At 39.2% G+C, this 25,410-nt stretch overlaps 1 pseudogene; it reads right to left on the bottom strand.

The window, feature by feature from the left end:
* Positions 1-24,658: 24,658 nt before the first annotated feature.
* Positions 24,659-25,410, bottom strand: LOC113330547 (annotated as a pseudogene).

The following is a 25,410-nucleotide window of genomic DNA, read 5'->3' on the forward strand; positions in this document are numbered from 1 at the left end:
CGATGTATCCTCGCACGCTAGATTCTCCGGAAACCATAGATGATTCAGGTATCATGGGAAGTGTGGCTAGAATGCTGGAGGATGTCCTGGAAAATCAAGATGGTATTGCTAGAAGGCAGAGCGAAACATTCCGCCTTTTGAATGATATGACAGCTCAATTACAAGAAGGTTCGGCAAGCATTTACCCAGACGGTGCAAGAAACGCTGAATTCTTATCTAGAAGTCATGCCTTTACCAGCGGAGATACAGAGAGAGCGCGTAGCCACAGGGGACTCAGGAGAGACGAATAACATGGTCCATCTGGCGACAGAGACTCGGGACAACTCCGTAGAAGAAAAGACTTGTCCAGGGTGCCACATCTGCCGGATAAAGAAAGGGAGCCTGTAGCTTACGGAGCCTTGCTGGAAGATTTATATCTCAAGACTCTTGCCGAAGCTCAGAAAACTTCCCGATCCACAACGACCTTTCATCCAAGTGAAGAAATACTCGAGGAGGGAGAAATCAACCAAAGGACGCGTGAGTGTGGCGGATGGGAGCATTCAACTCATTCACTCAGCAGTGATATTGCAATGCCTTTCGCATTCCGTCACCCAGTCAAGCGAGCCGCGGATATGATGACATGTGCTGGTTTACCAACTCCATGTCCGAAGCGTGCTCCATATCAAAATCACAGAGAGACGTCACGGCGTCCACTAACGCAAGAGAAGCTAGACTCAAGATATCCACGTTTCCCGCTTCCAATGGAGAAGATATTGGAATTGCTGGAGGTATGGGTACGAGACGAAGAAGTGCAACTGCCTTCTGTGTGGCGTCCGCCGACTAATCAAGAAATGACAGACCCGAGGTATTGTCATTATCATCGATTCCTTCATCACCCTACCAGTGAATGCAACGCCTTGAAGCACATCGTTCAGGAGAAGCTTAATTCGGAGGAGTTGCCTTCCCTCTCTGGAAATTAATGCGTACGGTTTCCCTGAAGAGGTTGCTCGGGAAGATTCAGTTTCGTACAAATGAGACTCCAAAGAGCAAGTAAGTTCTATCAAACAATTTTACGAGAAAGATAGTTTTAGAATTTACTGGGGACTTGACATCCCACACATGAGAAAGAGATTTGATAACCAAACACCATGTTTGTTTCCCTTTTATACTTACCTTTTCGTATGATATTTGCAATTTCATATGACATGTGCTATCATTCATAACCAAGATATAAATTCCATTTAGAATAAATCTCTTTCAGAAAAGTCATTCACAAAACTATCTCAAAATGAACCAATTCAACCACCTATTAGTTCAAAACCTGAAATCAAATTGTGAAAGGAAATCCTCACAATCACTCAAAAGCATCTAAAGAAATAACACAAGTAGGCGGCACAAATCCTTCAAGGAAATTCCTTCAGCAGCAACTCATCCTTCTGAGCAAGAGCAGCTTTCATCCTTTGGAGTGCGGCCTGTTTCAGCTTCAACTCCTTAGACAAATTTTCAACCTCTTCTTCCTGGCAAGCAATATAGTCTGCAGAAGGAGCTTTGTCTTGCAATTTCTGAAGCTCCTGGATTTCAGAGAACCCTTTGAAGAACCAAGGAGCGTTGAAGTCGTACTGCACAAACACGTACGATGGCACTTCCAGTCTTCAATCACCTCCTCAGACACATTGCGACCGGTCGTGACGCTCATCCCGTGAATGGAGAATAAAGCTTTGTGGACACGATTGACCAATGCAAGGCGACTTTTGAGCTTCGTAGTGGTAGCAATGTGGCCGTGCTTCTTCCATATCACCGTGTATAACTCCTCAAACTGAGACGGCACACTGAACCCCCCAACCAACACATGACCTGGACGAGGGACATCAAAGGGAGGATCGAAGATAGCCCCAGGAACAACATGTTGCCTTGCTAATTCTTCATCAGGAACCTTGTCAGCTGCAAGAGGCCTTTCAGAAGAAGTCACCATGAATTCCTTATCAATGGGAACCTGCTCAAGAAGATCTTTAAGGGGAGCCGCCTCAGCATTAGCAGATGTTGCCTCTCCTGCATTCCTCCGGATGTCCACTTCACTCTGAATGCTGATTTCCGTCACGCCCTCGTCTACAAGCTCACTATGGTTACCACTTGGGTAGGCATTCCGTTCAGTCGAGCTTGCACCATCTTTACCATTATCTTGAAGAGGATCAGTATCACCATACCTCTCCTTAAAAGCATCGCCAGACTCCTCATGAAGACCAGCATCGCCAGACTCCTCATGAAGATCAACATCGCCAGACTTCTCATGAAGACCAGTATCGTTAGACCTCTCGTTATGACTGATTAAGTTTTTGATTATTGTTGTAGTAATGAGGTTCAAACTCTCGGACTTGTGAAGATTAAATTTAAAGATTTAATAAAATTATATACAAAAATATTAACAAAGTGGGCGATAGATAACCAAGACACTAGAATCCACTATTACACATGAATGATGTCAAATATTTCATAACTCTAATTATCCTTTTAATCCTTTATTTCTTAATCCACAAATAATCAAACATATTTTCAAAAATTAATTGTATCCCTTAAGCATAGATTATCTAACCAAAGCATAACCTATCTAATTGAATCACAACTAATGAAGAAAATTATGTAAACTTTTAAGAACTCTGCAAAAGCAGTGATTGAGTGAATTATAATTAAATATTAGGGAAAATGAAATAGTTACTCATTGTTCATGTGTGAATAGCTTCATTCATTGCCTTGGTTACGAGAGAATTAGCCGCTCATCATGTTAGAAAACCTCTCAAAGAATTTCATTGATGCTCAAAAATGGTTTACAAATGATGAGAATATGAGAAATACAATAAAACCAGAGAACTACGACCCTCAGTGACAAAATTAGACTGCTGCAGCTGTGTCGCAAACGGTGTGGCAAATAAGACTGCCTGATGTACGACCCACAGGTGTGAGTCGTTATTACTGTAGAAAAACGACTGTTGGTGCAGGTCCGTTCTTCGTGTTCTTAATGTTCATCAGCAGCAGCAGCAGAAACCGAGTTTGGGAAAACTCGAATTTCTTCTTCTCTGGCTCTCCTCATCCCCCCAGACTCTCGACCCCCCTTCTATGAGTCCCCAGCACTCTATATATACTCCACATGATCAAGAAGTCTCGCTATAACTCGAGATAATTCTCTCTTAACTCGGTTTGATGAAAAAATATTTTGGGAATATTTTCTTCCCTGATTTAGCTTCTCACGCGTAGATTTCCATCCTGGTCACTCTAGAAATGTTTACACACGACCCACAATGTTGCTAGAGCCCTCATGCATGAGCAGAACACGCTCAAATCTTCTCCAATCCCGTGTTCAACCCGTGTTTCCCTGTTTTGCATTCCGTGAATTATCCAGCTAATTATGGCCAAATTTGATCGAACCAAAAGCCCAAAACGTGTTTGCTAGGACATATCACAACTTCCTACCAAAAATCAGCCATTGAATCGCCCTAGAACACGTTCAAAAATTCCAACAAAACATCTGCCAGTTGATAGTATTTTTTTCCCGCCAATTTTTGGTTTTTGAATTTGGGAAGAAGATGTCCTCCCCCCTAACCAGAACTGGGGTGCGAATAGCAGCTGCCTTTGGGGTGACCTGGGGTGCACCTTAGTAATTGAGGTGCCCCTTATCCAACGGTGAGAGTCCGAATAACACGTGTCCTCCAGGGCTTTTACCAACTTTTCGAGCCGAATTTTCCAAAAAATGTTTATTTTCCAAAGGTGCCTACAAACACATAAAACACCAAAATTAGTGCAAACTCGAGTGCCAACAATATATAGTATTGAGATCAAATTAAACACAAAAATGTGTCTATCAATGACTACGAGCCAGCCTTGCGAAAGCATTTTCTTTCGGGATTCCCTGACCGTCAACAAAAAATTATCTTTAGTGAAAGTTTCTCAGGAAGAACGAAACCAAGGGATCAAATAGAAAGAAATTTAAATACCTGCATATTGGAGGAATTGAGGATCACCGAACCACATGCCTGCTTCTTAGACCTCACTCCTGCTTGGGGACTGCAATCATCGACTCTGGTTCGTTTACCTGGGAGCGGTTTCAACCGAGGATGCTCCTTCAAAGTGTCAGGAGATGGTTTGCCGCGTGAATCTGTTACAATCTCCTCCGAAAACTCTTGAAAGCCAACAACTGTGTCCTCCAAAACTCCTTATACTTGCTGGTCACCGTCGCATTTCCTCCGATAGGAAAGAAAGGAAGGCTCTGCACTGATGAAAAGGCGTCAGCATTAAGAATATCCGGGAAAAGTTCTTTTGGAGCCTCCAACGGACGAAGGAATGGAACACTTTGGTCAAATACCATTTGCCGAGCAACCCTGTCAATATTGTACGGAGTCACAGTACATCCTTCGTCAAATAAAGACGGGACATATCCCGGAGTGCAGCTTCGCAAGTAAATGAGTTCTCCAAGACTTGCGGTTTCAACATCAGTACGCAACACGACATCAGGAACAGTAGCAAAAGTCTTTGGCTGAATAATGGAAGGATGGATCGGGCCCCATGGACGAAAATCTATGGAGGACACATTGTCGAAGACATCCACGAGCTTCACACCGGTTTTGGGACGTCTCTTCTGCCAATGGAGTATTCTCGAACCACCATACAAACTGCTGAGCGAAGTGGCAGGAATAAGAGCATAACTTTTGAAATGTTCCCACAAAAACGCCTGAAGAAAAGCAATGTGGATATGCGACTCTACCTTCTTGTACCCGTTGGAAACATGCATGTCTTTTGGTAAGGCGTCCAGATGAGAATACAGTGATCCAAGGAACAAGGCGCCTAGGGGAAGCACCTCACCTTTTTCCAGCCTTATGGCAAACCTAAAAAGGTCACCTCTTATGGTCTTCTTGCCAGAACCATCGTCAAATATGTCTCTGGATAGCCACAAAGACAGGAATGCAATCACGCTAAGCTCGTCTTCCAACTCCTGATCTGGTTTCGGGTCTGCAGGAGACCACTCCGATACCCACCAAGTGTAAAAGCATCTCGAATCTTTCTTCTCCTCCTTATCCAGATCATCGAATTCTGTCGCCTTTCGAATTATAGCATCATAATTGCGACGTTCTGCATCAGAAAACTTGTAAAAGAAGCTTCCGGCGATAGGCAAGTTCATCAACGCGGCTACGCTCTCCAAAGTAATAGTCAACTCTCCCCACCGACATATGGCTGTATGAGTAGAAGGGCGCCACCTAGAAATGAAAGTGATCAAGCCTGCAACATCTTTCTTAACTTCAAGAGTAGCATATGACATGACTGCATTGAGGATTTGCACTTTGATTAAATTAGATTTAATGCTCTTATTATTCAGCATGTGTCTCATCCATCCTTCGTAAGAACCTAGTGGAGTATGACAAATCTTAAATTCAATAGGTGAAGGCGGATATTCATTTCTTCGAAGATAGAACCTCATCACAAGTGCTGAAGAATAGGATGGATCAGCTTCCATATTTTCTGAACCAGAGAGCAGGACTATCTTGTGACTAGGATGTTTCCTAATGTTCGGAAAAGGCACAATGAACAACTCATCATCTATGTTCGGCATATCTTTGAAGCTGATAACACTCTCCGACTTGGCACCAGCGTTATCTTCAGAAGGCATTTCAACAGGAGTCTTTTTGTTCATCCTACGAAGAGCAAAAATGGAGGTCAACACCTATACAAAACACATGGGATATGTAGTCATACATGACATGACACACATTCGTGTTAAAGAATACAAAGCAGGGATAACAAGCAGGCTGGTGTAAAGTCATAGTAGCCAAGTCAAGGTCGCAATACTGGTATGGGTTCACGTGAAGACAAGACTAGTCACGCCAGTCCGGTATTGATCAATTTACAAGTCCGGAATTCATCAAGTCACAAGTACGATATTGATCAATTTACAAGTCTGACATTCATCAAGTCACAAGGCTGGTATTGGATTCAAACGAGGCTGGCATTAAGCCATGACAACATACAAGACTGGTATTACTCAAATCAAAAAACCGGTGTTGGTCGAGGAAGCAAGGCTGGTATAAGGTCGACTTTCGGTCAAGCATATGAGGTGGGACCTGCGTCCAGTCAAACACACACGATGGGCCACATTCATGTGCACGTATTATAGCACGGTTTTCTTATATTCATGGGGAATCGTGTTTACGTAATTCAAGCCAAACTTCTTTCTAAGCTACAACCTAAAAGCTAGGTTTTCATGCAACGATGAAAATGAAGCAAAAACAACGTATTCATGGATTCAGGACCAAGCAATCCTAGCAAATATCGGGAGTTTTTTCTATCAATTTCGGTGGAAGAACTAATCATGATATATCTTGCAAAAGGTTTTCCTAAGAAATTAGGTTTTTTTTTCCTAAAAAAAAACGGAAAGCTTACCTTGTTGCGGACGGACGGACGGCGGCGGCGACGATGAGCTCCGGCGACGGTGACGGGCAGCGTGATCGACGGCAGAAGCTGCGGACAGAGAAGGGAGCTCCAAACAAAAAAAAAATCATGAGAAAAAAGAAAAGGATCCGCCCCTTTATAAACAAAAATTGGAATAATCCCAATAGGAAAAGAATTCCTCTTTTGGTTAGATTCCTCTTTTGATTCAAACACCCAAGGAAGGAAACCGGTCCCACCAAAGGATTCCATGCTTGCACGACGGCATTTACATGGGCAACTACTAGCAGTCGGTCAAAGTTCTTCCGGGTAAACTTCCTTTATCCTTTCTTTCTCACATATGTGTGTCACCATCTCATACCTATCCCACAATAGTGTAACCATTATGTGCTAGGCAGGGGACTTAATGTTGATGGTGGATTTTCATTTAAGGCTAAAATTGTAAAAGCCAAAACCATGCGCTAACATCCTGCAAAGGATAAAGCCACTGATAAAGTGGAAAATACTTCTTCACTATAAACTTATAGCATTACCAATTAATGCATGACCAGCCTTGTATTTCATGCACTGCTTCATTCCCATTATTGATGCGACATGACGACTGAGTGTTGCTATCAGCAGAGCAACACGAATATCCAAGCATTAATAAGGAGGCATGTACGAAATACTCATACAAGCTAAAACTCTCGGAGTGTTATACAAGCCCGATCGAGCATCCGGACTGTCTGTATCAACCATCCAACTTCACCAGCATGATTGGATGGCTTAGATCAGATCCATAACCCCCAAGCAGGTATTGGAGTATTCACCCCCGGCCCAATGCGGTCCCCGCATGGTCGGCATCCCCAAAAGGGTAGCATGGTTTGCCAATTCTTCCAACCAAAACAGCGTGGACGAGAAACCCTAAATTAGGGTTTGCAGAACATTACATGTGTCGCAAATCAGTCTCAACCATCCATCTTCGCAGGCATAGATGGAGGGTGTAGATGTAGATTCAAATGGCCCAGAGCATGTCAACACAAACACCGTGGGTCCGCCTACATACATGACCGGTCGGTCAGGACCAAACATGGATGGTCGTCCCAATTCGTGCGCCCAAACAAGGCATTACGCACGGCTGGCAAAACCCTAATTAGGGTTTTCGATCACGAGCGTCCATTTTCACCTGATCGAACGAAGGGCCTATGAGTCGATTAAGCAGGTCCAGTGAGTATCAACACGATCACTGTAGGCCCACATATCTCCACACCCGATCGGCCAAGGCATATCATGCCTGGTCGTCTCGATTCGCACGCCCAAACTAGGCGTGGTCACACCTCCCAATTGCAAACTAATCTCGACCACTCAACTTTGCCGGAAAAATTGAGTGGCTCAGATCACGTTTCTATGGGGTATTAAGGTATGAACGTGTACACCAGCCTGCCGTCTGTATACCATACTAATCGTCCAAGAACGACCAAGCTTGGTCGTCTCGAAATGCGCGCCCGAAGTTGGCATGACGCGCGGTTTTTGCGGCACCGAATTTCTGTCCCAAATTGATCTCAACCACTCAACTTCGCCGTAAAAATTGAGTGGGTTAGATCACACTTTCACGAGACAATGAGGTATGGGCGCCTACACCGGCATGCCGCCTACACGCATGCACGATCGGTCCGGCAAAAATTGCATCCCAAGCTTGGTTTCGACCAAGCTGAAGAGTGATGCTTGCGCACCTCTTCATAAACCCTAATTCCACTAACGGTCGCAGATGAGTGTCTCAAAGATCATCTCGTCCGTTCAACTTCACCTGCTTGGTTATACAACCCTGGTCAGGAGTTAACTGGTCAATGAGGTGTTGTGGTGATTACCATCCGCCACTCTACCACACCAAGTGATCGGTCAAGTCAGGACTTACCTGTACAACCCCAAACGATCACTTGAAGATGGCTAGATACGCATCTATTTTAAGACGCTTAATCGTGACTTACTCCATTAAGCCTTAAAACAGCGATGCTTCATACATGCTGAATATATTTGATGCAGTACATGCATAGAATTCACGTGATATTTTACAAGTATCAAATTCCAAATAACTTAGTTATTTAACCTAGCATTACATGCTACCTTCTTTGGATCCCACGATCCACACACTCGAGACATCAATCATGTCACAAACTGGGGGATACATACTGGGGTATTGGTCTGGCGGTTTACAGCGTGCAGCGCATAACGCGCCATCACAAGAACGTGTCAGGAAGTCATGGACGGTTAGTGATGATGGGAGAAGTGGGAAAGACTGATCGTGTAACACTAACACCCGCAACTCCACTACTCCATCACTCCACTTTCTCCACTTCCCACGAGATACGTGAGTAAGGCTCAATGACTTGTATAAATAGGTTCTCCTCTCTATTTCGACAAGACAACAGAAGAAAGTGTTGATACAACCGTGTTCAAACACCGGAACTGATAGCTTACATTCTGCAAGCCAGTTCAGCTTTCTGATACAAGTCATACATAGCCAACACCTTCACAATCTCAACACATTCTTCGCTTCCCTCCCTAAGATCAACCCCATCTCCTTCACTTTGTGACCGAAGCAAGTCTGGAACGGCCATTTCTTGGTTTAGGCCAGAATTGTACAGATTGATTTCTCGAATCACAAGCACTCTCGTGGAGTGCATTTGTTTAGGGTTTAGATTCATTCCTCATCCACACACCCCAAATTACCAAATTCGGAAGGAATAGTTTTCACCCATAAACACCTGGTTGCAGACAAGATTTAGCGTTTCTTCTGATCTTGGCTCTAGTTGTTTACCTAGTATGTCTTCCGTTTTGGATTAGTTGGAAAAATAACTAGTGCTTTGAATAGCGATGATTGTGACTACACATAGCTATTTTTGTTTTCATCTTCTTATGTTATTTTTTAGGTTTATTGGTTTTAAATTCTAAAAATATTTGGAGGATGATGTTTATTGCAGTATTTTAATAGTTTGTGATATTGCAATATTTTTATGGGATATGTATTGTTTACGTCCGTGAACTTGAAGGTCCCATATTGCGATCAAAAGTAAAGTCGTTCATGAATCAGTATTCGTATTGATGAAAGGACGAATGGACTTTTTACATATACAAAAGTTAAGCCTATGTAATCATTAATTTGATGGAAAATAGGATAAAATCTTTTGTTCAACAAGGATAAAGTCTATTATGTCGTTATGATGGAAAATAGAATAGATCCTTGTATGTTATCCACAGTATTGATCTTCATTGATCCATATTATTATGTTTTACCATGAAGGCTCCATTGTGTGTCTTATGTTGAGCACCTTACAACTAAGTTGATTTACCTTGGCTTTGTTAGTTGTTCCATAAGATGCTATATGTCAAGCATTAGGAACTAAATTAATCAACTAGTTTGGTTATTTATTTAGTACTCCATAAGTCTTCTTTCTTATGTCGAGTACATGTACGGTTAAGGTTGTCATATTCTATGATGAACTTAGTCGGGGTTCCATAAGTTCTTTTATATTGAGCCCAAAATAATTAAATTGATTACTTCAGTGATTAGTTTGGTTATTTGTATTCCAATTAGATTAATTATAGGTTCTCTTGTAATTAATCTAGTTGAGTTTTCATATATTCCACAAGTTCTTGTGTTGATTATATGAAAGGCTACACTATCATGTTCTTTGGTTAATGTAGTCATATATTCCATAAAGTTTTCCTTATATTGAGTATTTGAACGGTTAAGTTAGTCATCTCCGTGTGATTGACTTAGTCGTAGCTCCGTGAGTTTACTTATGTTGAGCACTTTCAATTAAATTGATCACTTTTGTGGTTTTGATTTAGTTGCGTATTCTAATTGAATTAATCATGGGTTTACTTGTGGTTAATTTGATTGAGCTTTGGATATAGAAAATCATTCCTATGGTTTTTGGTGTCTAATATAAAATTCTTCTTTTCTTTCAAAATTAAGGTCGCTCTTGTTGTTCTCTCGGGAATGACATCAAATGGGGGAGAGTTCTTTTGAACTTGTGCTTAATGGTAATATCTTGAGGGGAGTGTGGCTGTGGAATTTTATAGGGGTTATCTTGTATCTTAAAACTCCTTGATGAATGATGTTAGCTTCGGCTATTAGATTGCATCTAAATTAAGTTGGTATGTATTTTTCTTTTGGTCATGAAATGTCTCTTGTGGAAATTTCATTATGATCCCATTCTTGTACCTTTGACAATTTTATTGACAAAAAGGGGGAGAAATATTGTAGTTCATGATGAGCACGAAAGTGCGACACATTTTCACCCATAAATACATTAGCTGGGACTCATTTTATCACTAATAAACTTGTTTGTAGGTATTTTTGTGAAATAAGCTCTTTTGGAGAAAGTTGCTCGAAAAGGGGTTTTTGTACCCCGGAGGACACGTGTTATTCGTACTCTCACCGTTGGATAAAGGGCACATCAATTACTAAGGGGCACCCCAGGTCACCCCAAAAGGCATCTGCTATTCGCACCCCAGTTCAGGATAGGGGCACTTCATCTTCAACAATTCAAATTTTGAGTTTTGGCGGGAAAAATGGCAGCAGATTTAGGGTTTCGGTTCTGGAGGTGATTGAGTGAGACTAAATGACTGAAATCAAATGGGTTTATTCCTAGGACCCAAACAGAGATGGTAAAGGTCTTGGATTCGTCCAGAATTGGCTGGAATGTCAATATTTGAAAAAAACAATGTTTATGGATTTTGGCGGGAAACTTTTGCAGGCAACTAGCAGATTAGGGTTCCCCTTTTGGACGTGATTTCATGAGATTCAATAGCTCATTTTTGTTGGGTCGGCTCAGTTCAGAGATACAGGGGTGGTATGGTCTTTGGAATCAGCTAAAATTGGCTAGATAATCCATTACAGAGCAATACAGTGGAGGTTGATACTCACGGGATTTTTCAACATGATTTGGTCGGACTCTGCGTTGTGACTTGGTCGGGTTTTTTGCCTGCTTGGGATTGATACCACCCTGTTACGACTAAACAAGATTGGTAAGAGCTTCAAACTCACGTTAATGAGAAGATTTTGTCATATCTCGACAACAAAGGGAAAGAGGAAGTCTCGGGTCTTTGGGTTAAAAACAGAAAGTATGTGGAGTATAAAATAGGATATCTTCCCTGCGAAATACATGCTATATTTGGTAGGGTTTCTAACCGAACAGAAGGAAGATTAAATAAACAAAAATCCCGAGTCTTTAATTGAAAGAAAACAGAGTTATTGTGGAAGATATTCTCGGGATAAGAAGATGTGTGTGGATTCAACGAGCTTGACTCAATATTCTACGTACAATCAACATGCTGGAGTGTTCTTTTGTGAGAATAACCCGTGAAGAAGATTGGAAAGGCGCGTGTGGAAGAGAAAAAGGGGGAAATATTCCCGTATCTGCAAAGAATTGAAGAGAGGATTGTATGGAATTATTGCGAAATATTTGAGACCTGTCGAGTATATAAAGGGAGATGGGATCACATAGAAGGGATATCGAGTGATTGGGGAGGCTACAGAGTCGAGAGAATTGCTGCAGAGAAATATGCAGCAGCAGCAGAAAAAAAAGTGAAGAACGAAGAACAAGCTTGCAAAGACAGTCGTTTTCCAACATTGACAACGACACTTAGCAGTGGGTCGTATATCTACAGTGGTTGCGACACATAGTGACAGTCGTAGAAGCTACAATGTCAGTAACAGTTTATTGTTGTATCTGTAACAATTATAACTGTTACAAAATCCCTGTTTTTATACCTTTTCTCCTTGTAAACACCTTTTTGAGCAATGAAATATTATTTTGAGAGTGTTTTCACCATGTGGAGCTAAACCCCAACACTGGGTCGACGGAGGAAGCCGAACTTCATACTTGGGTGAATTTGTTTTATTTTCTATTTGACTTTTGCACTTAATTAAAATAGAATTATGATTTGAAAAAATTAGTTATTATTTTATTAGATGGGTCATGCTTGCTTAGATGTTTGATGTCCCATGCTTACGATTTATAATTAATGTTTGGAGAATCTACCTTGGCAAGAATAAGAGTCGATCTTGTTTTATTTGTCGAGCGATAATTGTTTGAGAATGAATAATTGAACCTATTGATATGAGTTTGGCCGAATCCTAGACCCAGTAACTCTCTATTTTATTCCTTTAAAATTAATCTTAACAAGTCTTAGAGTTCGAATCTTTACTACTACAACAACCACAATCAAAAATCTTAATCAGTTCACACTACAAATACATATGGTTTTCAGATCATTTTGTAAGGGGGAGTGGTTTCCATGATCGAGATGGAGTATTGAATAAGGGGGAGTGATACATATCACCGTAGTATTATTGTTAAAGTCGTGATACAATTGGACTTTGATGTTATATAATAATACTATGACACTGTATAATAATGATCGAGAATCTCGATTTCTCTCATTGTTATAGTTTCGGATCTTCAACAACGATGGTGCTAAACTTATAACCTTTGGGATCATTGGAGTACTTTGAAGGACGAAGATTTCAAGGAACGTTGAAGATTAGACTATGGAATAGGAGCCACTAAAGTTTATCTTTTTTGTATTCCATATGTATTAATAGTTTTGTCACTAAAATTTACAAAGGGAGAGATTGTTAGAGCATAGCTCGGTCAACCTCGCATGCGTTTCTATCTCAAGCATGTTTGTCAATGTTAGTGATCAAAACTATGAGTCTTGATTTCTAGTCTATTATAGCTAAGTCTCGGACTAGGATAGAAAAGTGTAGTTGAGCTTAAGGAATTCATGGAGATTCATCATACAATGACGAAGATCTATACAAGGAACCGTGGAACTTCATCAACAAAAAGGTATGTGGAGACTTGAACTTATCTATCACTCAAAAGTCTATCTCTTCTATCTTCTACTTCTTATGAGACAAAAGTCGTATGCTATATAGACTAGATCATACACATTTGACATTTCGAGCTTGGAATTCATTGATTATCTTTTATCTCGAAATCGTGTGTTGGTAAAGCATTTCGCTTTGATCAAGTTTATCTTCACCTAGTGACGAAAGTCATGAAAAGTTTCAATCACTTTGAAAATTTCTCTGACGTGAATCAGTCTGTGAATAACGGCTACATAGCGTCCTCTGAGAATGTCTCAATGATTTAAATGAGAGTTTAGATTACATAACCATGTATTCCTTGAACCGAAGTTTTCGAACTTTGTTGATCAAGAGAAATCGGGAGGATTGTGGAATTGGCTTGCCAAGTCCGCGAACTGTCGGAAGTTCTCGCCCGAGAATTTCTCCTGGGATTTTCCAAAACTCGTTTGTGTGCTAAGTCCCGCGAACTCAGTCCGCGAACCCAGTCCGCGAACTAGCGGAAGTTCTCATTCCGAGAATTTCTGCTGAGTTTGGAAAACTCAACCGATTAACCTAAGTCCGCGAACTTTTTTGTGAACTTAAGAGGTTATGATCTAAAGATGTGCTCTGAACATGAAACATTAAATTCCTAAGGAAATCTTTATGCAAACCGTGGCTATAATGTTCATGAGCCGATTCAATCGAATCGAATCCTCTTTGTTTCAATTGTGTCTTGTGTAGTTACATAAGATCTCATAGCAATTGAACAACTCTTTAATTAGTTCATTTGAGTCAATTGAACTAGTTATGGTGAAGAAGAACAAATTTAATATGAAATGCTCATATGGTTAACCTTTTGGGTTACTATGTTGAACCAACATACACGTACACGTTTGGGCATGGTTTTCACGAACCCAGTAAACGTCTACCCAAGTGTGTGTGACAAGCTAAGTTTTCGATCTAACGGTTGATAAATATTAGCTTGAATCTAAATCAGGTTTTCATCTAACGGTGAATAAGGATTGCTTTGTAACTAAGGAAAAAACCTGATTTGAAGGCTATATAAAGGAGACATCTAGCATTGTGAAAAACTAATCCCTACACATCTGTGTTCTACTAGTGCGCCCGCTAGAGTCGATCTCCATTAACCTTTGATTTTCTTCTCTAAAATCAGGTTAACGACTTAAAGACTTCATTGGGATTGGGAAGCCAGACCGATACTACTTTATCGTAGTTGTGTGATCTGATCTTGCATCTTCTATCGTACGAGTACAATCGATTGATTGACTTGAGATCGTGAGAGTTCTCCGATAGGCAAGATAAAGAAGTCACAAACATCTTCGTCTCACTGTTTGTGATTCCTCGACAATCCGCTTGTGTAGTCAGGAAGGATTGTAGAGAGGTGATTGATTAATCTAGGTTGTTCTTCGGGAATATAAGACCGGATTATCAATTGGTTCATGTTACCTTGATTTTATATCTAAAGACGGAACAAAACCTAGGGTTTATCTGTGGGAGACAGATTTATCCTCTTATAGACTTTTCTGTGTGAGACAGATCTGTTTATTATCAAGTCTGTGATTTTGGGTTACAGCAACTCTTGGTTGTGGGTGAGATCAGCTAAGGGAATCAAGTGCGCAGTATCCTGCTGGAATCAGAGGCGTAGGAGTATAACTGTACCTTGGATAGGTGGGAGACTGATTGGGGTTCAACTATAGTCCAGTCCGAAGTTAGTTTGCAGTAGGCTAGTGTCTGTAGCAGCTTAATATAATGTGTATTCAATCTGGACTAGGTCCCAGGGTTTTTTTGCATTTGCGGTTTCCTGGTTAACAAAATTTCTGGTGTCTGTGTTATTTCTTTTCCGCATTATATTTTATATAATTGAAATGATACAGGTTGTACGTTCGAGATCATCAATTGGAAATCCAACCTTTGGTTGTTGATTGATATTGATTGATCCTTGGACATTGGTCTTTGGTATCGTCCAAGTATTCCTTGTATTTGATAAAGACTTGCTATTGTTTGTAGCTTGAGTAAAAATAAAATCAAGAGAGAGATATTAACTCCTTGAAATAATTTTATCTAGATTGAGTCTGACTGTCTAGTTGATTCTCTAGCAAAGTATTTCGAAGTTAGTCCATACAGATTGCTAATCGAAATATTGGGTGGTGTTGTTAGACCCCTGCTTTTTCACATTTTTATCCGGTTGGCTGCCTTGAGGAGAGACGGTTCAAGTGGTACAACTTGAAGCAATCCTACAACCAAATCGTGCAAGAATATACTTCAGAATTTCAGAATCAAGATATGGTTTTGGATTTGGACTTAGGAGATTATGTTATCTACATGAAATATATCTCCGGGTTCCATGCGCATATACGGAAGGAGTTGAAGATGTTTTCGGTTGATTCTATTGCCGAAGCAAATATAAAAGCTAATGTTATTGAAGGCAGGCTTAAGAAATCTGACTCAAAGAAAAATACTAAGGGAAAATCTGGAGGTACCATTGTGAAAGGAGCAAAGAAGATGGAAAGTCTAGTGACAAGGAAGCTTTAACTTGCACCCATTGCAAATAAACGGGTCATGTTATCGACAAGTGTTGGGTTAAGAACCCTAATCTAAAACCCAAGGGGTTGCAGAGAAAGGAAGCCAAGAAGGCAACACTAGTCGCAAAAACTCCAAAATAAGTCAAAGGGATAACTGAACCCAACTCAAAGCTCTCTCTTATGACAGGGGCAAAGGAAAGACCTTAAAATATTATCCTAGGGAGCGACTCTTCATAGTGAAGATGCAAGTTAAAACATCACTAGTTGATGTTGTTATTGACCCGGGAAGTCAGAAGAATTTACTTTCAAATTCTTTGGTTCAGAAGTTAGGATTGAAGACTTTCAAACATCCAAAACCATACCCTTTGCGATGACTTCAAAAAGAAGGAGGCTTACGAGTTATACAACAATACACGTTCAAATTTGCTCTAGATGAGTCATACATTGACGAAGTTACATGCAACGTAGTTCTTTTGGATATCTGTCAGGTAGTACTAGGTAGTCCTTACCTATGAGATAGAGATGCAACTCTACATAGGAGGGAACAAAAGTATACCTTTACCAAAGATGGAGAAAGTTTTGTGATTCGGGCTATAGATTCTCCTCTTGAGGGAGCAAGCTTGATCACAGCCACTCAGGCTAAGCGGTTGGTGAATGATAGCTCAAAGTTCATTCTCCTTGTGATTCGCTCTCTTGAAGAGAAGCCTAGTAGAGTTTGTTTGGAAGCCTTGAATGCACAACAATAAGGCGACCTAGAAAGGTTGAAGTTGAAATATAAGGATTTATTTTCAGATGTCACGGGTTTACCCCCAAAGAGGAGTGTGGAGCATGAGATCATGTTGATCGGGGAGAGTTCTCTACCTAATGTAGGTCTTTATTGCACAACCATAGAGGAATCCAATGAAATCAAGAAACAAGTCCAAGAACTTCTAGAACTTGGAATGATAGTGCCAAGTGTTTCACCTTGTGGATCATCGGTATTGTTGGTATTAAAGAAAGATGGAGGCTGGAGTATGTGTATTGTCTATTGAGCATTGAACAAGATCACTATCAAGAATCCTTACCCTCTACATAGTATAGACGACATGATGGATCAATTGGTAAAAGCTAGAGTCTTTATTACGAAATTAGATTTCAAATCCGGATACCACCAAGTGGGAATCCGAGAAGATGATACGTGGAAGATTGCTTTCAAACCAAACAAGGCTGTTTCGAACGGTTGGTGATGCCTTTTGGTTTGTGTAACGCTCTAGCGACGTTTATGTGTTTGATGAATGATTTGTTACGAACTTTTATAGAAGATTTTGTGATTGTCTACTTGGATGATATCCTAGTATACAACAAAACTTGGGAAGAGCATCTCCTTCACGTTGAGAAGGTGTTTAAAGTGTTACATGAAGTCCAGCTGAAGTTGAACAGAAAGAAGTGTGAGTTTGGAAAGGAGGAGTTGGTGTATCTCGTATTCATTGTTGGTGGTAGACAACAGAAGATTGATCCAAGGAAGGTTGAAGTGATCACTAAGTGTCCTAGACATAATATTGTAACTGAAATCAGGAGTTTTTTAGGGGCTTGCACATACTTGTGTAAGTTTATCCGACATTTTTCAACTATTGCGGGACCATTATGTGGTTTGACGGGAGCTAAGGCAAAGTTTGAATGGCAGCAAACCCATGAAGACGCTTTTTAATTACTAAAAAGGAATATTTCAGAAGCATCGGTGTTGGCATTGCCTAACTTACAACGAACTTTTGAAGTTGAGACCGACGCTTCTAACTATGAAATGGGAGGAGTGTTGTCGCAAGATGGTAAACCAGTAAAGTTCCATTCAGAATTGTTCTCGGGTGCTATTAATAACTATGCACCTTATGACAAAGAATTTTATGAATTATATCAATGTATCAAGCATTGGCGAGTGTATCTCTTAGGTAAAGAAGTCGTGGTACATTCAGATCACAAACCATTGGAGTATCTACACGCACAGACGAAACTACAATAAGCACGGGACATGACGTGGATGTCTTACTTGATGCTTTCAACATTCTCATTAAGTACAAGAAGGGAGTAACAAACAAGTTGGCAGATATGTTGTCTCGTCCACCAGTCCGAGCATTAATGGTGGCCATGAGAATTCAGTCGCTTATTCCTAAAGAGTATGCAGAGTCATACGCATATAGCAAAGACTTCAAGAAGGTGTTATAAGGTGTAAAGAGTGGTTTGAAAGGCGAGCTTGAACTTCCGGATGGATTGTTATACAAGGGTCAATTAATTTGCATTCCAGAAGATGGAGATCGTTTACAATGATTGAGAGAGGCACACACATCCCGAGTTGCTGGACACTTTGGGATGAATAAAACTCTTCTTAACCTTCGTTGTTATGTATTTTGTCCAAAGATGCAAGATGACGTGGCTAAGTTGGTTAGAGGGTGTAAGTTGTGCAACACATCTAAACCTTCCAACATAAAACGTGGGTTATATCTACCATTACCAGTACCATCAAGACCTTGGGAGAGTATTTCTATGGATTTTCTTGGTGGGTTACCGAAGAGCAAGTCTGGTTATGATTACTTGTTCGTTGTGGTCTACCGATTCAGCAAGATGATTGCATTAATTCCATGTACAAAGACGGTAACGGGAGCCAGTGCAGCAAAGCTCTTCTTTGAGCGTGTGTGGAAGCATTTTGGTTTACCTACTTCGATTATTTCTGATAGGGATAGTCGATTCCTTAGTCATTTTTGGGATTCTTTATGGAAGATGATGGACACTAGGTTGAAGAAGAGTACAGCTTTTCATCAACAGACAGACGGACAGACAGAAGTGGCCAACAGGACTATGGTTCACATGTTAAAGGGATATAATTCCAAGCATCCTAAAACTTGGGATGAGAGTTTACCATATCTAGAGTTTGCTTTCAATAGAGCAGTTCACAGTTCTTCGGCAAAATCTCCTTTCGAGACGTGTTATGGTTACTTACCACCTAGCCCTTTCGATCTAGTATTTTCTAGTGACACCTCAATGGGGGGGGGGGGGGGAGGAAGGAAGTGAACTAAAAAAGGCACAAAAGTTCTTATAGAAGATATCTCAGATTCACGCGACGGTTGAAGCACAAGTAAAGAAGTCACAAGCCAAATACAAATCAAAACATGACAAGCATCTTGTTCATTGTAATTTCGGTATTGGTGACTTAGTATGGTTAAAATTAGGTAAGGAACGACTGAAGGGGGGAAGGTAAGAAGTAGAATCCATTGAGATATGGACCGTTTCGTATTCTCGATTAGATTGGTGAAAATGATTTTCGTCTGGATTTACCACCTTATCTAGGAATGTACTTGGTTTTAAATGCCGAATACTTGAAGTTGTTTGAACCACCATTACTAGATGATGACGGCAATGACATTATGATCGTACCATGAGTAGAAGACTTATGGTTTGATAGAGAGTAACCACTCAAGGAAGACTGCATACTGGAGCGAAGAGTGACCAAAACACGACAAGGAGAGAAAGAAGCTTTTCTAATTAGATGTAAAGGTCTAGTTCCCAGCAAGGCCAAGTGGTTTAACAAGGAGAAAGGGACTCTTGAGTTCCCTAACCTTCATTTTTAACTTTCACAGGAGTTCAAGTTCTTAAAAGGGGGACCCATGATACAGGTGTATCCCTACTCCTCTTAGAAACTTAGTAAACCTCAAGCTAAGTTGAGGGAAAATCCTAAATTAGGGAGGAAATCTTATTTGGGCAGAATTCCTTGTTATGAAGAGTTTTTTTTATGCAACACTCTTAGTTTAGGAAATAGATTCCTAATAGAAGACCTTGTCGGCTGAATACGATGAAGTCTATAAATAAGGAGGTTTGGTTGTTAACTACACACACATAGACCTAGAGAAAGCTTGTAGACAAATACCTGTGTTATTGTCAAAGACAAGCTTTAGAAAACAGTTTAGGGTTAACTACTGTTTAGAGAGATTGTGAGAGTAACAAAGACAGAATTGTTATTCGTTTTCCTGTTCATAATCTAGAGAAGATATTTTCTTCGAATATGGTTTCTAGTGTGTTCTGTTTTTCTAGTTTTCATCTATTATTATTCTAATTTCCGCCTCTATAATAATAGTCACCAAGGTACAGAGATCTTACATACCAGTTGGCTCCGCCTCCATTTATACACCACTGATCAGTAGTGAATCTTTTACCAGTGTGCTGAAGGGCCAGTATTAAGAGTCTTGATTACTATACTCACCGTGTCATCTATGGGCAATAAGTTGGCATCATGGCCCATTTCTGGTAAAGAGAAGCAGCGTTTTTTTTTGGTCCATCACAGAATTTTGTCTGATCCCGATGCTACAAATATAACCTTTAACATCACTAACTTATAATAATAAACACTATATATGTTTTCGAGGGTAAACCATTCATTAAACTTATTTTTACATATTAAAAGAATGCACTAAGAGTTGCTTGATGATTATTTCTTATGTGATTTCCTTTATAAGACTTTCAATAGCTATCAAAAAGATTTTAATATCTTTAAGGATTTTCCTTTCATATATTGATCCCTTCTATTTTACCCCATCACCAGACTGAAGAAGAAGTAGTTTCAATCTCAAATGAAAACTAGAAAAAAAATTTATAGAGAAAACTAGAAAAGAGTTTTTTAAAAAAAAAAATTAAAAAGAAAAAAGTTTTACTTGATCGTATTTTTGGTTCGCTAGTTCCAATTAATGTAAACTAATTATAAGAGGAAAGATATTGTTTTTTCTTTCATATCAAAACTAAAAGAAAAAGTAAAAAAAAACAGAAAATGAGCTATATAGCCAAAAGGACACTTTTCCCGGTTGATATGGATGAGTAAGTTTTCCGACTAGGTGAAATGGACGGGAGATATATAAAAGTGTAACTGACATAAATGCCCTTTATCTATCTTATATCTATTTTCTCTACGCCATCTCATTCTCTCCGCCATCTCAAAAACAGCAGTCACACTGATCTATTTCTCCCCCTTCTGTTTTCTCCACCATAATCATCTTGTTCCAACGCCGAAATTGGTTTCTCCGCCGTCTTCATCATTATTACCCACCATTTTCATCGTTTATTTCCACCGTCTACATCAACAGTATCATCATCTTTGTCCACCGTCAACATCAACTGTTAAATTTGAAGACTTTATTGTTTAAATTGGTTTCTCTGGCTCTGCAAACACCATCTCGAGCAACCTAATTAAGGTTTGAAACAAATAAATTTCAGAGAATGTCACCTAGAACTCGTAAGTTCCCAAACCCTAACTCCATTTTGAAACTGGTTTGCATCTTGCTGTTGTATCTCTATTGAATGAAAATGGTTTTCAAAATTGCATCTTGTTGTTGTATCTCTATTGAATGAAAATGGTTTTCAAAATTGCATGTTTAAAATTTTGAATTGATTGAAGTACTTGGGTGTAATTTTATACATCATGCTTTACAGAGTTAATCAAATTAAAACTATGAGTACATGAAACCCACTTTTAATTTGATTAAATTTGTCTAATTTTGTTTTAATTGAAGTTAGGATTTGGAACTCTACTTTATTCTTTTGCTTACATAAATACTTTGTTGAGTTTTTTTACATCTTGGTTTATAATCTGGTGCAATGGTGTACATATATGCATCATTGTTTACAGTTTGTTAAATCTGCACTTGGTTCCACCATGTGTTTTCTCTGGATGAAACCAGTTTCATCCAAAGAAAACAATTGTTTTTGGGTTTGCTGAATAGAGACCTCTAGGTATAATTGTTTCAGCAGGTTTAACTAGCTAACATGTTTAATCTGTTGTTGATTTATGTTGGTTCAGCATGTTTAAACTAGGATGAAACCAACTTCATCGAGGTTTAACATTTGATGTATATGGTTTCATCTAAGTTTATGTACTAGCTTAATTTAGAGATTCAAATTTATGTACATGTTAGTTTCCTTGTTGATTATTGTTGGAATAATGTATTGATATAGTATGTTTTGAAATTGATTTCATCAATGATTTATAGTGAGATGAAACTGGTTTCATCTGTTCTGGATTGAGTTGAAATTATATTCATCCATGTTATACTAGGATGAAACCAGTATCATTCTATTTTGGATTGACATGAAAATATTTGCATCCATGTTATACTAGGATGAAACCAGTATCATCCTGTTTTGGATTGACATGAAATTATATTCATCCATGTTATACTAGGATGAAACCAGTATCATTCTATTTTGGATTGACATGAAAATATTTGCATCCATGTTATACTAGGATGAAACCAGTATCATCCTGTTTTGGATTGAGTTGGAATTATTTTCATCCATGCTCAAATTATATAACGACGTGAGATCTAATGATGTTTATACTTGAATGAAACTGGTTTCATCTTGATTTAGATTAAGCTAAAAAAAATCATCCAAATTTAAACAAGGATGAAACTGGTTTCTTCTTGTGTTTTCATTGGATACAACTGGTTACATCTTATATTTTTACTGGATGAAATTAATTTCATCATGTGATGTCACTGGAATATCCTGGTTTCATCCATGTTTTATCATGTATTGACCTTTTTCTTTCATTTATATAATAAACTAAATCAATACTTGGTTTTCCAACCAACAACCATTGATCATGAAAATTCAATTTTTAATGATAAGAATGTTTTATATTACAAATATAGTAGCAGAAGCTCTTGATTTCAATAGGTTTGTTGGTTGTTCAGCCTTCAACTGAAAGAAGTGTCCATATTACTTGCACATCAATGGTTGTTTGAACGTATTATCATCTAGTACTTTGACTGATTTTTGAGTGTTCCTAGTTGCTGATTTTTCATGGTTGTAGAAAATCAGTGGATAGTTGTGTACAAATATATTGTTGATGATTTAAGCAATTTGATTATTGTATGACTAATAAATTTTATTTGTACAAATTCTGAAAGTGGGTCTTGATTGTATCCCTAAGAAGTGGACCATGGGGTCAACTATTTGGTGGTGCAGAAGTCATCATCTTTTGCTGTAGGAGCAATTGCAGCCTACTCTGTTTTTTATCTGTTTTATATTACTCTGTTTTATGTTACTATGTTTTTTGTATGTTTTACGTTACTCTGTTTTCCAATTACTCTGTTTTTTATCTGTTTTATGTTACTCTGTTTTCCAATTACTCTGTTTTATGTTGCTCTGTTTTCTTTTCATGTAAATCTTATATGTACATATTCTGAAAGTGGGTCTTGATTGTATTCCTAAGAAGTGGACCATGGGGTCAACTTTTGCTGGTGCTGAAGTCATCATCTTTTGTTGTAGGAGCAATTGCAGCCTTCTCCAGTGGACTAGTAGCTATATCGCCTCTTCCACGATCATTTATGTTACTCTGTTTTCTTTTCCAATTGTTGTAAGAAATGTCCACATGCTCTGTTTTATGTTACTCTGTCTTTTTAATGTAAATTTTAGTGCTTCATTGTGGTAGAATATACTTTAAGGGCATACTGGTCCCTTTCTCTAAAAATCCATCTTGTTGAGAAGAAAATACGAAAGTGTTTGTGTCATTGTCGACTGAGAAGAAGTTTCTTCTGTAGAAAGAAAAAAAATCATGTTTAAAAACGTTGTTTAAAAGGTTGAGGGCTATTTTAGGTAGAACGTATTTTTTTATTATTATTTTCCTGGGTGAAATATCCAAAATGGATAATTGAACAGTATTTTTCTGATTTTTGTCCATACAAACAGTATCAAAAGCTAGAAATCTATTTCACCCAGGAATTGTTTGTTTTGGTCTTTTTGACCGATTTTGTGTTAAAAAAAATGTGTTCCATTTAGTGAGGCACCCAATACAAAAGGGAAAAATGTGCGCCCTGGTTAACACGAGATGTACAAAGTCGGGCTCTAAAAATATTACGGTTAGAATGAGTTTCTTTAACCTCCTTAAAATATGTAAACTGGATTTTACATCCGTAAGAAAAATGTTACACATAGAATACGCACCACATTACCATCCGACATGCTCTTAGGATTTTTCGAAGAAAATGATTTCAAAAATCAGAATCACCGCCATGGCTTTCCTACTAAACCACATGCTCTTAGAATTCATCATACAAGTATGCTTTATTTATCATTTATCATTTTATTTCATTTAAAAAAGGGTGCATAAGTATAAGAAACTATGAACGCAAGGCAATTTCGCGGCTGTGCGCTGGCTCATTAGCATCTCAATGTTCAGACAATTGTCTGAAATTGATCGGTGTTACAAATCTTGGTGGCTGGTCGTTATAGAGGTTACAGCTCCTAAGCCAGCGGGTGCATGTGTTGGGTGATACAAGTCCCAGAATAAGTACTCACTCCAATTCTTTCAAACTTCTGCAGTTTCTATACACGGGCTACCTTCATTAAATCTTCCTCCTCCGCAGCATGCCGCTGTGTCTGTGATATTCAAGAAAAAGATTAGTTAATAAAAAACTAATAAGTTATTTATCTTTCAGCTTATGAACACAATTGAATCTGTGGCGCAATGGTAGCGCGTCTGTCTCCAGATCAGAAGGTTACCTGTCAGGTTCACTTCTTTTTTTTTTTTCTACAAATTAAAACTTTTTTTTTTTTTTGGTCTTTGAAAAAGAAAATGTATGGTACTTTCTTGATAGTACAAACAAAAAAGCATTACGATGAAGATCTTTTACTTATAAAAGTAAAATGAGGTTTCTGCTCTTTTATTTTTTTTGACTGAACTGTTTACATGCAACACATTTTTCTCAGCCAAGCCAAATTGAACCAAACACACAAGATTACAAAACAACTAAACAGAAAGAAAAAAAAAATGCAAAAACAGCCCTTTCTTACGAACACAAATTCGGATCGAAACTTCTTGCTTAATCATCATCAGGAATTCAACTTTCTTACTTAGACTTCATTGACAAGGGGAACATGTTCGGAGTGAATGAACACGTTTCCGTAGATAAGACCAGCTAGACCACCACCGATCAATGGACCGACCCAGTAGATCCACAGGCCAGAGAAATTTCCACTTGCAACTGCGGGACCGAAAGAACGAGCTGGGTTCATTGATCCACCTAAGAAAGGTCCAGCAGCTAAGATGTTGGCACCAACGATGAAACCAATGGCAATTGGAGCAATGGTTCCCAATGAACCCTTACTGGGATCGGCGGCAGTGGCGTACACTGTGTACACCAATGCGAAGGTGATAATGATTTCAAAAACGACTCCTTCAAAGGCTCCAACACCAGCTCCAAGGGCGTGGATGGGAATTGCCAACCCACCAGTGACAAATTTGAGGAGGAAGCAAGCAGCAACGGCTCCGGCAAGTTGGGCAATCCAGTAAAAGAGTCCAGTTAGGATGGTGATCCGCCCACCAACAGCCAATCCAAAGGTAACCGCTGGGTTAACGTGTCCGCCGGAGATGTTACAACTGACTGAAACGGCGACGAAAAGAACCAACAAATGGCAATAGCAACAAGACCGGCTGGATCAAGAGCTGCACCACCTGACACTTTGGCGTAGGCAATGGCAGAACCAACACCAGCAAAGACAAAAAGAAGTGTAGAGATGAACTCAGCAAGATAGTTCTTGAGAGAACTTGCGCTGAAAGAATCAGCCAACCTTCCAAAAGCAAAACAAGGCATCTTCTTAAAT

Source organism: Papaver somniferum, chromosome 1 (assembly GCF_003573695.1).
Source record: "Papaver somniferum cultivar HN1 chromosome 1, ASM357369v1, whole genome shotgun sequence".
Classification (NCBI taxonomy): domain Eukaryota; kingdom Viridiplantae; phylum Streptophyta; class Magnoliopsida; order Ranunculales; family Papaveraceae; genus Papaver; species Papaver somniferum.